The following is a 13104-nucleotide window of genomic DNA, read 5'->3' on the forward strand; positions in this document are numbered from 1 at the left end:
TTGCTTGTGTTTTATGGGTAAGTTCATTCTATTCACATTCAGAGTTATGATTACCAGCTATGTATTTCCCAGCATTTTGATTTCCACTCCTAGTCCTGCCCTTTCTTCTTTCACTATTTCCTTCTATACCAGTGTTTTCTTATCAGTCCCCCTAATTCCCACCCTTATTTTACTTCATTTTCTACCCCTCCCTTCTTATTCCCCTCTTATTTCCTTTACAGATTTTTAACTATCCCTAACCTCTTCCTCCCTTGTATTACTTCCCTCCCCCCTTATTTCCTTTATATCCCTCAGAAGTCCTCCTTTCCATCATACTCTCATCTTTCCAGTCACTAACATGATATGAACTTTGAATTGAGTATCTTTACCTCTACCCTTGCTCCCATTCATACCTGTTTTCTTTGGGCTTATCCTATAGTACTTAGCTTTGGTGCTTTATCTCCTTTGTCTTAAATCTCTCACTCACATATGGATACTTTCCATCTTTTCATATGCATATTTGTATCTTTTCCATCATAAAAATAAACAAAACAAACAAAAACAAGCAAAAACTTTCCTATGGGGTGCTAATGTATCTCACTATTACACTATCCCTTTCCAACTAGTAAACTTGTAGAAAACTCCTATTCCTCACAAACTCACTTAGTCTACTCACTTTGAAATTGCACTTCTATCAGCATTATGTTGCTGAAATGCTTCTTTTCCCACTTTTGTAAATAGCATGAACAAGTTTCCAGTTACCCAAGTTTGCGAATCCACTTCCATCCTTACATCTTCATTCTCATTTTCTGTGCAAAAAATGAATTAACAAAGATTGTTTTTAGTTCTGAATTTCTTTGATATGTCCCTTTATCTCCATTCACACAGCCAAAACTCCATTTCAGGCCTTTATCACCTCTCACATGGAGGGTTGCAACAATCCATGCTTTACATGGCCCCAAAAATGATTTTCCTGAAGTTTAGATCTGACAACAATACTTTCTTACTTGATAACAGCAGTGGTTCCCTAGTCCCTATAAAATTAAATATAAATTCCTGTCTGATATTTAAAGCTGTTAACAAACTGAGTCTGTCTTACATTTCTAAATTCATTGTCCATTGATTTCCTCTACATATGCCATGGCCTAGCTATACTGTCCATCTTTCTGTTCTTCTGGTATGATATTTCATCACCTATCTCTGAGTCTCTATACTACCATCCGTCAGCCTTGTGTGTAATTTTTTTCATTACCTTCACCTCTTGGAAATTGGTTTCCTTTAAGGCTCAATTCAATTTCATTGTTCCTCATGAAAGTTTTCCTAGATTTTCCCTTTCCCCAACAAGTTATTAGTATCTTCTTCCCATCCCCAAGTTTATCTTGGATATATTCTGATTCAGCTTTGTCTAGAGCTATAAATATTAACCTCATCTTCTCTAGGAAAATATAAAATCCTTAAGATCAGGACTTTTTCTCTTTTGATTTTATATTTCCAAAGCCAAGCACTACATCATGGCATATGGTAGACTTGTTTGATTGTTTAATCACACTATAGACTTCAGTCAAATTAGACTACTTTCTATTCTCTAAACATAGATTATATTTTTTTATCTGTTCACACTCTTCCCCATGCCTACAATGTTCTACTTTCTTTTCTGTATCAACTGAATTCCTATTCCTCTTTTAAGATCCTAACTCCTCATTTTTTTTGATACTTCAGTAGGTAACAACACTCCCCCTCAAGTTTCATATAGCACTTTATTTTATAATTTTCTCATTCACTTGTCATGTAATGTTATATATTATAGTTATCTGTTTCAGTGTCTCCTTACTGAACAACAAACTTCATAAGGGCAAGAGTTGTCCATTATCTAAATCTTGGATAGCACTTAATATATTGCTCCTCACAAAAGAATCATTTATTAAAAATTGATTGTTGCTATGGTCATAATGTTTCCCCAACTTCAGAATAGATTCCTTATAGGCTTTTTAATACAGTATTAGTCAAATACTAAAATCCAATAAAATTTTCCCCCCAGTAAAATAAGCCTTTGGAATGCTGAGAACAAGTTGAGAATTCACCCTGAAGACAAAAACAGGGGGACTTCCTTCCCTCTCTCTGGCTTTTAAATAGCCATCAAGGCCAAAAATTTTTTTTCTTAGTTCTAATTTTCTTTAAGTCCCATGAGGTCTAATTAGGGATTTTTAGGAACTTAAAAAAGTTCTGGTGGAAGATGCAATTTAAATGCAAAGCATTAAGTAAACAGCTGAAAAAGGGCCATACTATCAGATTTAGAAAGAAGAGATCATTTAAAAACACATATTTTGGTGAAATTACTTAAAACTTTCTTGGCCATATTACAAATCATATTGTATCCTTGTCACATCTCTCTCCTAAAAATTGTATTCAGTTTGTCTGTCTCAGTAGTCTCTGAGTTGCTTCCCTCTCTTCCTTTATGATGAGACTCGGGCACCATCTCCTACATAATTTTCCCAACTGTTGGTGCCCTTCCCTCCAAACTACCTGGTAGTTTGTAGAACTTTGTATATATTTACATTTAGGCTATATGTACTCACCCTTTGAGTACTCACTCCTTGTGAATTGAGATTATTTTATTATTTGCATTTATATCAGCAACACTTTAGTACCTGGCACATAGTAAGTACATAACATAATTATTAAATAGTTGAAACAGGTAACAAAACAATATCACTGTGGCATCCCAGCTATATTCTAATCTTGAAAGTATTATTGGTGTATTAATATTGTAACCTATGTGCCCATGCACCAGATTCATGGCCATATTATTTCTTGATCATTGTATTTAATTGGTCTTACCACTCTCCAAACCAACCGTCCAAAGGTCAAGAGAATTCCTGGGCAGGACATTAGCTGCCACAGGGTCCTAGTTCCTACCTTGACTGACCAGATTCCTTAATTAACCTCCTCCTCTTTGATCTTGTGGTTGTCAATTGAGCCAATGTTAAATCATATACCATGTCATATGTTCATTAGCTACCTCCCATTCCCCATTCCTTGATTCTACAATAAAAGATTCTCAAAAAAAAAATAGCTCTCTTTTTTCCACCATCAGAGGAGCATGCACACTAGAGTTATTGAACTCTTCATTTCTGAGCCTTTCTTCCTTTACTGTTTTCCCCCTCTCTATCACCTTCACCCATTTTCCCTAGGTTTCCTTTTCCATGCTACCTACTATTTGACTCAACCATGGTCATCTTCACAGATGGCCCTCACATTTTAGTAAGATTTTTAATATAATTACAAATACATACATAGAGAGTGACTTATCCATGCAAGTTTCCGAGACTAAATTTGAGTTCAAGTCTTCCTGCCCTGGGAGCTGGTCTTCTATACTCTACACCATGGTGCCTCTAAATCATTTTTATGAGGGTTTATTCCTTCAATATTCAACTAACCATTGATTTCATTGATATGGGTAATCTGCCCACTAGGGGCAGTTTGCCGCCTCTGTTCCTTATTAGACAGTCTTCATGAGTTTCTATGAACAACAAAGAAAATGCCAACCGGTAGCTAAACTTTTAGAGACTGGTCTTTCTGAATTTATCTAGGTTTTTCCTTAGAAAACAGACTCATACCTTATCATTGGTTTTACCTGAAGTCTTTCCAGTTTTATAAAACTTGACTCCACTGATACACACTTAAAGAAACAAGAGTCATCTCCATGACTTGGAGTAGAATCTCCATGGTAGTTTTGGCAAAATAAGTTAAATTTTCAGAACCTTAGAGATCATTGGTACAACCTGAACTTGATCTTTGTCAGACAATATAAATTTCTTCTATGAATCATTCAAATTTCATGAAACATAAATGAAAACAAATTATATCTTTTAAATAATGAAACTATTATACATCGTTCATTTCAATTTAATCTATAGCCTCATTTTTTTCTTCTTTCAGAAGCTATGTAAGAAAGTTTGTAGGTTATGAAGGTCAAAATTCAGAATCTGCACAAGTAGCAACTCTGTAGCTAGATTAGACAAACCACTCAGGTATAAATGACATGCTTCCCACTGCCAGTAACCCTATGTAGTCTGAATGTGGCATTCGAGAATTTTTGACAATTGCAATGTTCACTAGGATTTTAGTCCTAATTTTGCACAGCCTATTTGTGTTTGGAGGAGATCAGACTGTAGTTCTGAACAGAAGGGAGTTACCATCTGCCTGACCTGACATACCTCTCCTTCTGTCTCATAAATTCATGGATGAGAAAATCCATGCTGGATTCAGCAAGCAAGTAATTTATTGTTTTCATTTCCTTAGAGCATGAGACACTACAACCCTCAGATACAGACTGGTTATAAGATAGTTAGCTGCTGCCGAGTTTAATTATGCATCTTCATCTCCCCAGTGATTTATAGGGAAAAAGCAAGAATTCTCAGTTTCCCCTCTAGCTTCCATTTTTTTTCTTTTTTAGTTCAAGACCACCTACACTCCAGCAATAAACCCTTACATATTGTGGATATTTCATTTGTATTGTAGTATATTCTGGTTAGAGGTAGTCTATTAACATCACTTACAAATTCTAATGATCTATTTTTATGTGATAGACTGTTACTACCCAAGCTGAAGCTTCTATTCTCACAGGCTCTAAAAGCTGAACTAGTCTCTCTGCCTCATCCTCACTCTAATCCACCTACTAAACTGCTGACAGAATGGCAGGCTTCAATCTGCATTCAGAGAGTCAGTTTCTTGTTTGGTGGTGCATATCCTTTTTTTGTCTTGAACTCCTTGGAATTGTCTTGAATCCTTGCCTTGTTGGTAATGGTTGTCATTCACAGTTGACCATCAAACCCTTTTGTTACTGTGTACAACAATCTCTTGATTCTGCTCATTTCATTTTGTATCACTTCATATTTTTTGCAATCATTTTGTTTGTCATTTCTTATGGCACAATAATATTCCATCACAAGCATATATCACAACTTGTTCAGCCATTCCTTAATTGATGGACATCATTTCAGATTTCAATTCTTTGCCTCCACAAACTGCTCTAAATATTTTTGTGCAAAAGAGTATTTATTTCATTTGCCATGAATTTGAATTCTTTGAACTTAAAAAATTGACATTGATAGTGTATGTTTTCTTAGTTCTCCTTTCTTTGCTCTGCATTGTAAACCTTAAAATTTCTTAGACTTATAAATGTTGGAAATTTCACCATTGGGAAATTTCATACTTGAAAAATTTCCTATTGATAGTGGGAACTCTATTGGAATGTGAACCCCATTGGCATGGGAGGTTCCTCCTCCTCCCTTCTCATGATTACTTTAGGACAGAAACCTTTTGCTGAACAATGGAAAGGGCTTTGACCTATGCTTAAGCATAGAACAGGAATTTCTTTGAGTCATGATTGATTTTAGAATTGATACAATAGAGATACTTGGAATGACAGAACCAGGTCTTGGAAATTACAATCTCCACCCTACTCAGTCCTAATAGGATTTAGGAAGGGCTGCAGCATAGATCAAAATTTAATTATTCCAATCTCTACCCTACTCAGGGTAACAGGATTTAGGAAGGGCTGTAGCAAAGGATCAAGATTTAATTATTTGAGAATATGACCTTCAACAGACATGTGCAAAGCCACAGACCTCTGGGAGGTCCTGGGTTAAGGTAGAGCCACCATTGGCACAGGGAAGACATAGTCAGTGATTGGGGTAGATATGAGAACTGAGGGGAGGGAACTTGGATGGTTTCCTTAAGGATAGCGGGGTCTGAGGACTAGGGGGTGGAGAGGTTTTGCTCTGAGAGGTGGTGCTCTGAGAAGCTTGCTCTGAAGGAAGCTGGAGGTGGAGGCCCCTGAGACTCTTTCTCCATTTTGGTCATGTGAGTAATAGGGACTGATCTCCTTTCTTTGCCCCAGCTATCTAAGGGCTTGGGCCTTTTGGCCCAGCCTAAACAGAAGGGGTATTTAAGCCCTATTCCCTTCTCTCCCCTTTCTCTCTCCCTCTCTCTCTCTCTCTCTCTCTCTAATACCTTTCTTCATCCTGTTTGTAATTAAACTCCATAAAAGGTTGACAGCTGACTTGAGTTTTCATTTAGGAATTACATAGCTGAATTCCTTGGCGACCTTAAATTAATATATATCAGTCTTTTAAAGTGATTTCCTTGTCACAGCATCAGTTAATGTCTTTCCATATTTCTACGAATTCTTCACTTTTGTTTGTGATGCTATTCATATGTATGCTGTTTCCATAGCATAATGTGCTCCAGCTATTCTCTAATCTACAGACTTTCTCTCCAACTTTTACTACCACAAAAAGTTATACGAATATTTTGGAATTTTGAGCATCTTCTTTTTCTTTCTATCTCATTTTTGAAGATAGAATGGCACCTTCAGGTGAAAGGTCATCTCACTTTTGTCTTTGTTTTCCTAATACCTAGCAAAGTACCTGAATATAGAAGTGTTAAATAAAGTATTATTAATTGGTTAATTGATCAGTTCATGAATAGTTTAATAACTCCTCTATCACAGTTTCAAATTATCAACTCATAACTTTACCAACCTATCAGCCTCAAGCTCCTCTAACATTTATTATTTCCATATTTTATCATCTTTATGTATATGTGCATATGTGCACGTGTGAGTATGTATGTACATATTATTCTGACTACTGTGTTATGTAAACTTGAAATCATGAACTAGAAAAAAATAATTTCCCCTCACCACTTCGGACTTTGGTGCCATAGCATTGACTCATGTAGATTAGGAAAATGCTTTTAAAACGTATTTATATAAAATTTTAGGTGAAATGAACAAAGTAGCAGAGTAGAAGAATTTCTCACTTTGATAGGATAGGGCAAAGAAATCAATAAATCAACATGAAACTTATAGTTCTTGTAATACCCTCACTGGGTTGGGCCAGCAGTGGGAAATTATTAGAACACTTCAGCAAAGGATGAAGTAGGAAAAGAAGGGATGCATGAAATTAGCAATTATTAAGCTTTTACTATGTGCCAGGTACTGCACTAAGTGCTTTATGTAGATTGCCTAATTTGATCCTAAAAACAACCCTGAAAAATAGAAGGAAGCTGAAGCAGACAAGTTAAATGACTGTTTTCCTTATAATTTTGATTGCATTGGTGTTATTTGAACAAATCCTTTTTAATTTAATGTAATCAAAATAATCTATTTCATTTTTGTAGGTCTTCATTGGTTATAAATTCTTTCCTTATTCATAAGTTTTACAGATAAGCTTTTCCATGTTTCTCTAATTTATTTATGGTGTCAACCTTTATTTCTAGATCAGGTATTCCTTTATGACTTAATTTGGTATATGTTGTTAGACATTGGTCCATGCCTAGTTTCTGTCATACTGATTTCCAGTTTTCCTAGCAGTTTTTGTCAACTAGTGAATTCTTTCCCCAAAGGCTTGGATCTTTGGGTTTATCAAACACTAAGTTGCTAAGCCATCTATCACCTTGTCATAGGTTTCCTTTATTCCAATATTTTCTAGTGTTTTTATAAGGAATGAGTGTCATATTTTGTAAAAAGATTTTTCTGTAGCTATTGAAGTAATCCTGGAGTTTCTGTTGATTTAGTTATTGATATGGTTAATTATGCTAGTGATTTTTCTAATATTGAACCATCTCTTCATTCCTGGCATATCCCCCATTGTAGTGTCTACATTTTTGTTACAAAATATTACAATCTTCTTGATAGAAATTTATTTAAAACTTTTACTCAATGTTCATTAGGTTGATTGGTCTATAGTTTTCTTTCTCTGTTTTATCTCTTCCTGGTTTACGTATCAATGTCATATTTGTGTCATAAAAAGAGTTTGGAAGGATATCCTTTTCCTTTATTTTAAAATTTGTTTATCTACTATTGGATTTAGCTGTTATTTGCATGTTTGGTCAAATTTATTTTTTAATCCATATGGGCCTGGCATCTTTTTCTTAGATAGTGCTTTGATGACTTATTCAATTTATTTTCTGTGATTGGGTTCTTTAAGTACTCTAATTTCTCTTTTATTAAGCTAAATCATTTAAATTTTTGTAAGTGTTCAACTATTTCACTTATATTGTCAATTTTATTATCACATAGTAGAGCAAAACAACTGAATAATAGCTTTAATTTCTTTTTCATTGGCTGTGATTTTGTCTTTTTCATTTTTGATATTGGTTATAGTTTTCTTCTTTTTTAAACCAAGTTAACCAGTGGTTTATCTATTTTTACTTTTTCATGAAACTAATTTCTTGTCTTTAAAAAAAAAAAACCTTACCTTCCATCTTAGAATCAATACTGTGTATTGGTTTCAAGGCAGAAGAGCAGTAAGAGCTAGGCAATGAGTGTTGAGGGACTTGCCCAGGATCATACAGCTGGGAAGTGTCTGAGACCAGGTTTGAACCTACGATCTCCTATCTTTAGGCATGGCTCTGAATCCACTGAGCCACCCAGCTGTCTCCCTAATTGCTTATCTTATTTACTAGTTCAATGGTTTTCTTACTTATTTTTTATTTTATTAATTTTATTAATTTATTATTAATTAAAATTATTTATTTTATTAATCTGTCCTTTGATTTTCAGAATTTCCAATTTTGTGTTTAATTGGGGATTTTAATTTGATTTTTTCTATTCCTTTTAGTTGCATACCCAATTCATTGATCTCTTCTTTTTCTATTTTATTGATGTAGGCATTTATAGATATGAATTTCCCCCTAAGTACCATTTTGGTTGTATCACACAAATTTTGATATGTTGTCTACTCTACCCAATTATTCCAAGGTATTTAAATATATTGATAATGCTACATAGGCATGCATTTTTGTTTGCAATTATTGTCCATTTTATCTGGCCCACATGATCTAATCCTAGGGAGACAAAAGTAAAATCTTGGTCAGTGACTCAAAATATATTAGGGTACATCAGAGAAGTGGTTGGAGTCCAAAATTGAGAATAAGAAAAGCTGTCTAGTGTCTATTAGCTTCGATCTGTGACCACCATCTGATTTGTCACTGGGTTATGAGTTAGGGTACAGTCACAAAGGGGTACAGATTTAGAACAAGAAGAAAATTCAGTTTTGTGTAGGGGGCAAACAAGGCAATCCAAATAAGAACCACAGATCATGGGGAATTTAGACAAATGTAACAGAATTGGAAGCAATGATATGAAAATCAACAGCTTATATAAGAAAGGAGGGCAATGAAGATTTAAAAGAAATATAGGAAAACTAAGTAATACAAAGTGAAGAAAGCAGAATAAGAGAAAATGAATATAATAATGTTTACAATAAGGATAGGGACTGGGCCAGTGATTTCATTGGTATGGGGAATCTTCAGCTGATATGGATATACCTCTATCACAGTATAGATTGATGTCATTCATAATGTATTATAGTCTTATGAAGTTGACAATAACACTAAGACGTTAAGTGACTTGCCCAGGGTCATACAGTTAGTAGGTGTTAGACTTAACTTTTACTGGCATTCTATCCACTAGACCACACTATCATTCTTTATAAAAATAACATTAAAATTGGCTGTCCACATCCTTCTCTGTGTTTTTCACAGTAGCTTGGCCCAACATGCTAGAGGTTTCCTAGTTTTTACCTTGAGGTTGTCAATGGATTTCTCTATGTATTACTCTGACTTTCTCCTTGTTATCCCTAACCATAGCTATGTGACCATTCAATCCAATTCAATCCAATAGGCATTTTATTAAGTGTCTGCTTGTCAGGTACTGTGTTAAGCATTAGGGATACAATTAGTAATAATCTTAAAAAGCAGTCCTTGTCCCCAAATGAACTTACAATCTAATGGTGGGGGAGGCAGATGACACAAAAAGGAGGGAAGTGGGGGTGGGTACCAGGAAGTACATTGTTCCATAGAGTTGAAATCAATCAGAGCAACAGATGCAAAGTGATGTAAGCTCAAAATCCAGTATCTGTCCTCTAAAAGGAAGGCATTGGGAAGAATTTTGTACCCCACCCTCTGTTACACGGAAATTAGGAGGAGCAGGAGCTGCTAAAAAGGCAGAAACAAGAAGGTTCCAGGATTCTGGAGAAGTGGCAGGACTGTTGCTTCTTCTAAGAGACAGGTAAGCAGGCAGGAGCCACTTCTCCAGAATTCCAGAACCTTCTTGCTTCTGCCTTTTCAGCAGCTCCTGCTCCTGCTAATTTTCCTGTAACACCTCCAACCTTCTGATCAGAGAGGAGAGAGAGCAGAGGGAGGTGGTTAGTGTCCATCAAACCTTCAGTTAGCTTTATGGTGGCCAGTTTAGAAGTGATGAGAATATCATGGGAGGAACATTTTGTTCTGTGGAGTTGAAACCTTGTAGAGCAGCAGATACAAAGTGATTGCATCCCAGATTCATTTTCTATAATATATTTGCAGATGATACCTTTAATTCTTCTTGTTCAAAGTTCATATGGGTTGTTTATTACCACTTGCCGATTGTATGCCAGTCAATGACTCAATATGCATTTATTAAATACTTAAATTATGTTAGGCAAGATGTCTCTGGTTTGATATTGTTTCCATTATTTGGAGATATGTTCAATATCTCACAGCCATACATACAACAAATAATGTTCTTTCCTTTTTTAAAAGTCAAGATTCTAGCTGGATCTGTTTCAAGAGAACCAATCAGAATAGAGGAGCAGGTTTGAGTTAAGTAAAACTTAGCTTCCAGGAACCACAGTTCCTGAGGGAAAGAGTGAAGCAACACTAGGCTAAAATATGAAAAGAGCTTTGAGGGCTTAATTTGAAAGACCTCAATGAAATTTGGGGAGAGAAGTCCAGGAGGCATTTTTAATGGGTCTGGGGTAAGATCATCTAGGATAATCAAAGTGAGGGAAATGGTGTTGCTATAAAGAGAAATTATTTTGTTTGGGACCAAGGCTCTGACATTTCTAGTGAGGATGAGAATAAAGATTCTGGAGGTCCATTATGAAGCAGTTTGGAGAAAAAAATCACCAACTAAAATAGAATTAATATTTAAGGTAAGATGTGATGGGAAGAGCTTGGGTATGAACAAATCCAAGTCAAATTGATGCATGTACTCAGAGCAATTATTAAAGTGATAAATGTACTGGCATTTGTGAAAACATTACTTTTTCATGTTGTCATATGCTTCTCTTCCTTCAATGTATTTAATCTGTAGCATTTTATTGTTTATATCTCCCCCTTGAAAATGCCAGACACTGATGTGCTACTTTCAAGAAATGGTAAAAAGAAGGGGAAAAAAGTGAAGCAAACTACCTGACCTTCCCTTCACAGAGTCCTAATAGGAGGGAACTAAGGGAAACTAGGACAAGTGGTTGAGATCAAAGACCAGTAGAAGGCACTCGCTATCTGCATCTTAGGATGGATTTCATGAAAGTAAATCAGTGTAATGAAGCTAGGTTGTAGGGACTAAGAAGTGCCCAGAGCCATATCTGGGATGATATATCTGGAATTTTATCTCAAGACTCCCAAATTAAAAGAAGACACTGAAAGGGCTTTTAGGTTATCAGCAGCATAAAAACCATCTATTTGGAAAGAATAGGCAGTTAAAATAGGGAGCTGTCAGATGGAGGTTCTCTTCCTCCTCTCTTTGGGGTATGCCAGGGCCTCTACTGTCCTCTTACCAACTGAATTAAGGATACGTTTCATGTCACTTTTCCCAGGCTCTGAAATTGCTATTTGTGGCACATTCAGTAACTTGTACTCTCCAGGCTCAAGTTACATGATGTGGAGAAATATAAATAAAGTGCCATCCATCAGAGATCTGAGACAAAATAGCTTGCAATAGATAAAGACTAGTAAAGACTTGTAGATGAAATGGCACTTGAAATGGGCCTTGAAATATGGCTAGGAGCTCAATGGGCTATGAAAAGTTAATGGGAGGGGGCAGGTAAGTAGCTCAGTGGACTGAGAGCTAGGCTCAGAGATGGGAAGTCCTAGGTTCAAATATGCATTCAGATGCTTCCCAGCTGTGTGACTTAAGGCAAATCACTTAAACCCCCATTGCTGAGCCCTTTCTGTTCTTCGGTCTTGGAATCAATATGGTTAAAAAAAAAGTTAATGGGAAGGATATTCTGAAAGTAGTCGAAAATGTCAGGAAAGTAGTTTGGGATATAATAACAGTATATAATTATATAAGTTTAGTATATAATAATAGTAAATAAATATATAATAAAATAATGGTAATCACTAACATTTATAAAGTGCATACATTACCCTCGAGACTGTGATAAGCACTTTACAATTAATCTCATTTGATCCTCATAACAACTTTGCTGTGATTAGCCCCATTTTATAGATGAGGAAACTGAGGCAAATAGAGATTAAGTGACTTGCCCAGAATCACACAGGTAGGAAATGTTTGAGGCTGCATTTGAACTCCTGTTTTTCCCTGACTTCAGACCTTGTACTCTATACACCTAGCTATCCAAAAGAAAGTGATGAATGTAGGGGACCATGAGTGACAGAGAATAGTCCTGTTCTCCCAGAGCGTCCTACACAGGATAGAAAATTGAGTTCGTGTGATCAGATAGGTTAAAACAAAATTATGGTAGGTCTCCAATGCCAAGCAAAGTATTATATTTGGTAGGCAATGAGGGCTCATGCCAAGCTTGGGGAGGGAGGAGAGAGAGGGATGACATGATGAGAGCAGTGGATTAGGAAGATTACTCTGCTCTTGTTCTGCCTTCCTAATTACTGTCAGCAGCCACCCAGCTGCAGGGGGCTTAAGTGTGAAGCTGCCACATGAGGATGGTTTCAAATCTTGCATGACAAATGCTATTGAATTATTGTTTTATATCATGAGAATTGGGCCAGGAAGATGAAAGCACCACTGTCAACCCTTTTTAATCCAAGCCAAGATAGTCTTTCAGAATCAGAAGAGATTTTACGAAACAGGCTGGGCTCAGGTTAGGGATAGCTTGAGACAGAGACAGGCAGCTTGATTCTCAGGAAACTCAGCATTGAATGGAAGCTGAATGTGCAAGAATAATTGGCAACTTCAAGCCAATAATAATAGCTTCATGCTACATTGCTTTCAGATTTCCTTTTCCAATTTTCTTTTTGTTTAAATCATGTTTGCTTAAATTTGAAATTCCCCTGATTTGGGATTATTCCACCATGTGGTAAGGTTTCTTGTTT

Source organism: Monodelphis domestica, chromosome 1 (assembly GCF_027887165.1).
Source record: "Monodelphis domestica isolate mMonDom1 chromosome 1, mMonDom1.pri, whole genome shotgun sequence".
NCBI lineage: Eukaryota > Metazoa > Chordata > Mammalia > Didelphimorphia > Didelphidae > Monodelphis > Monodelphis domestica.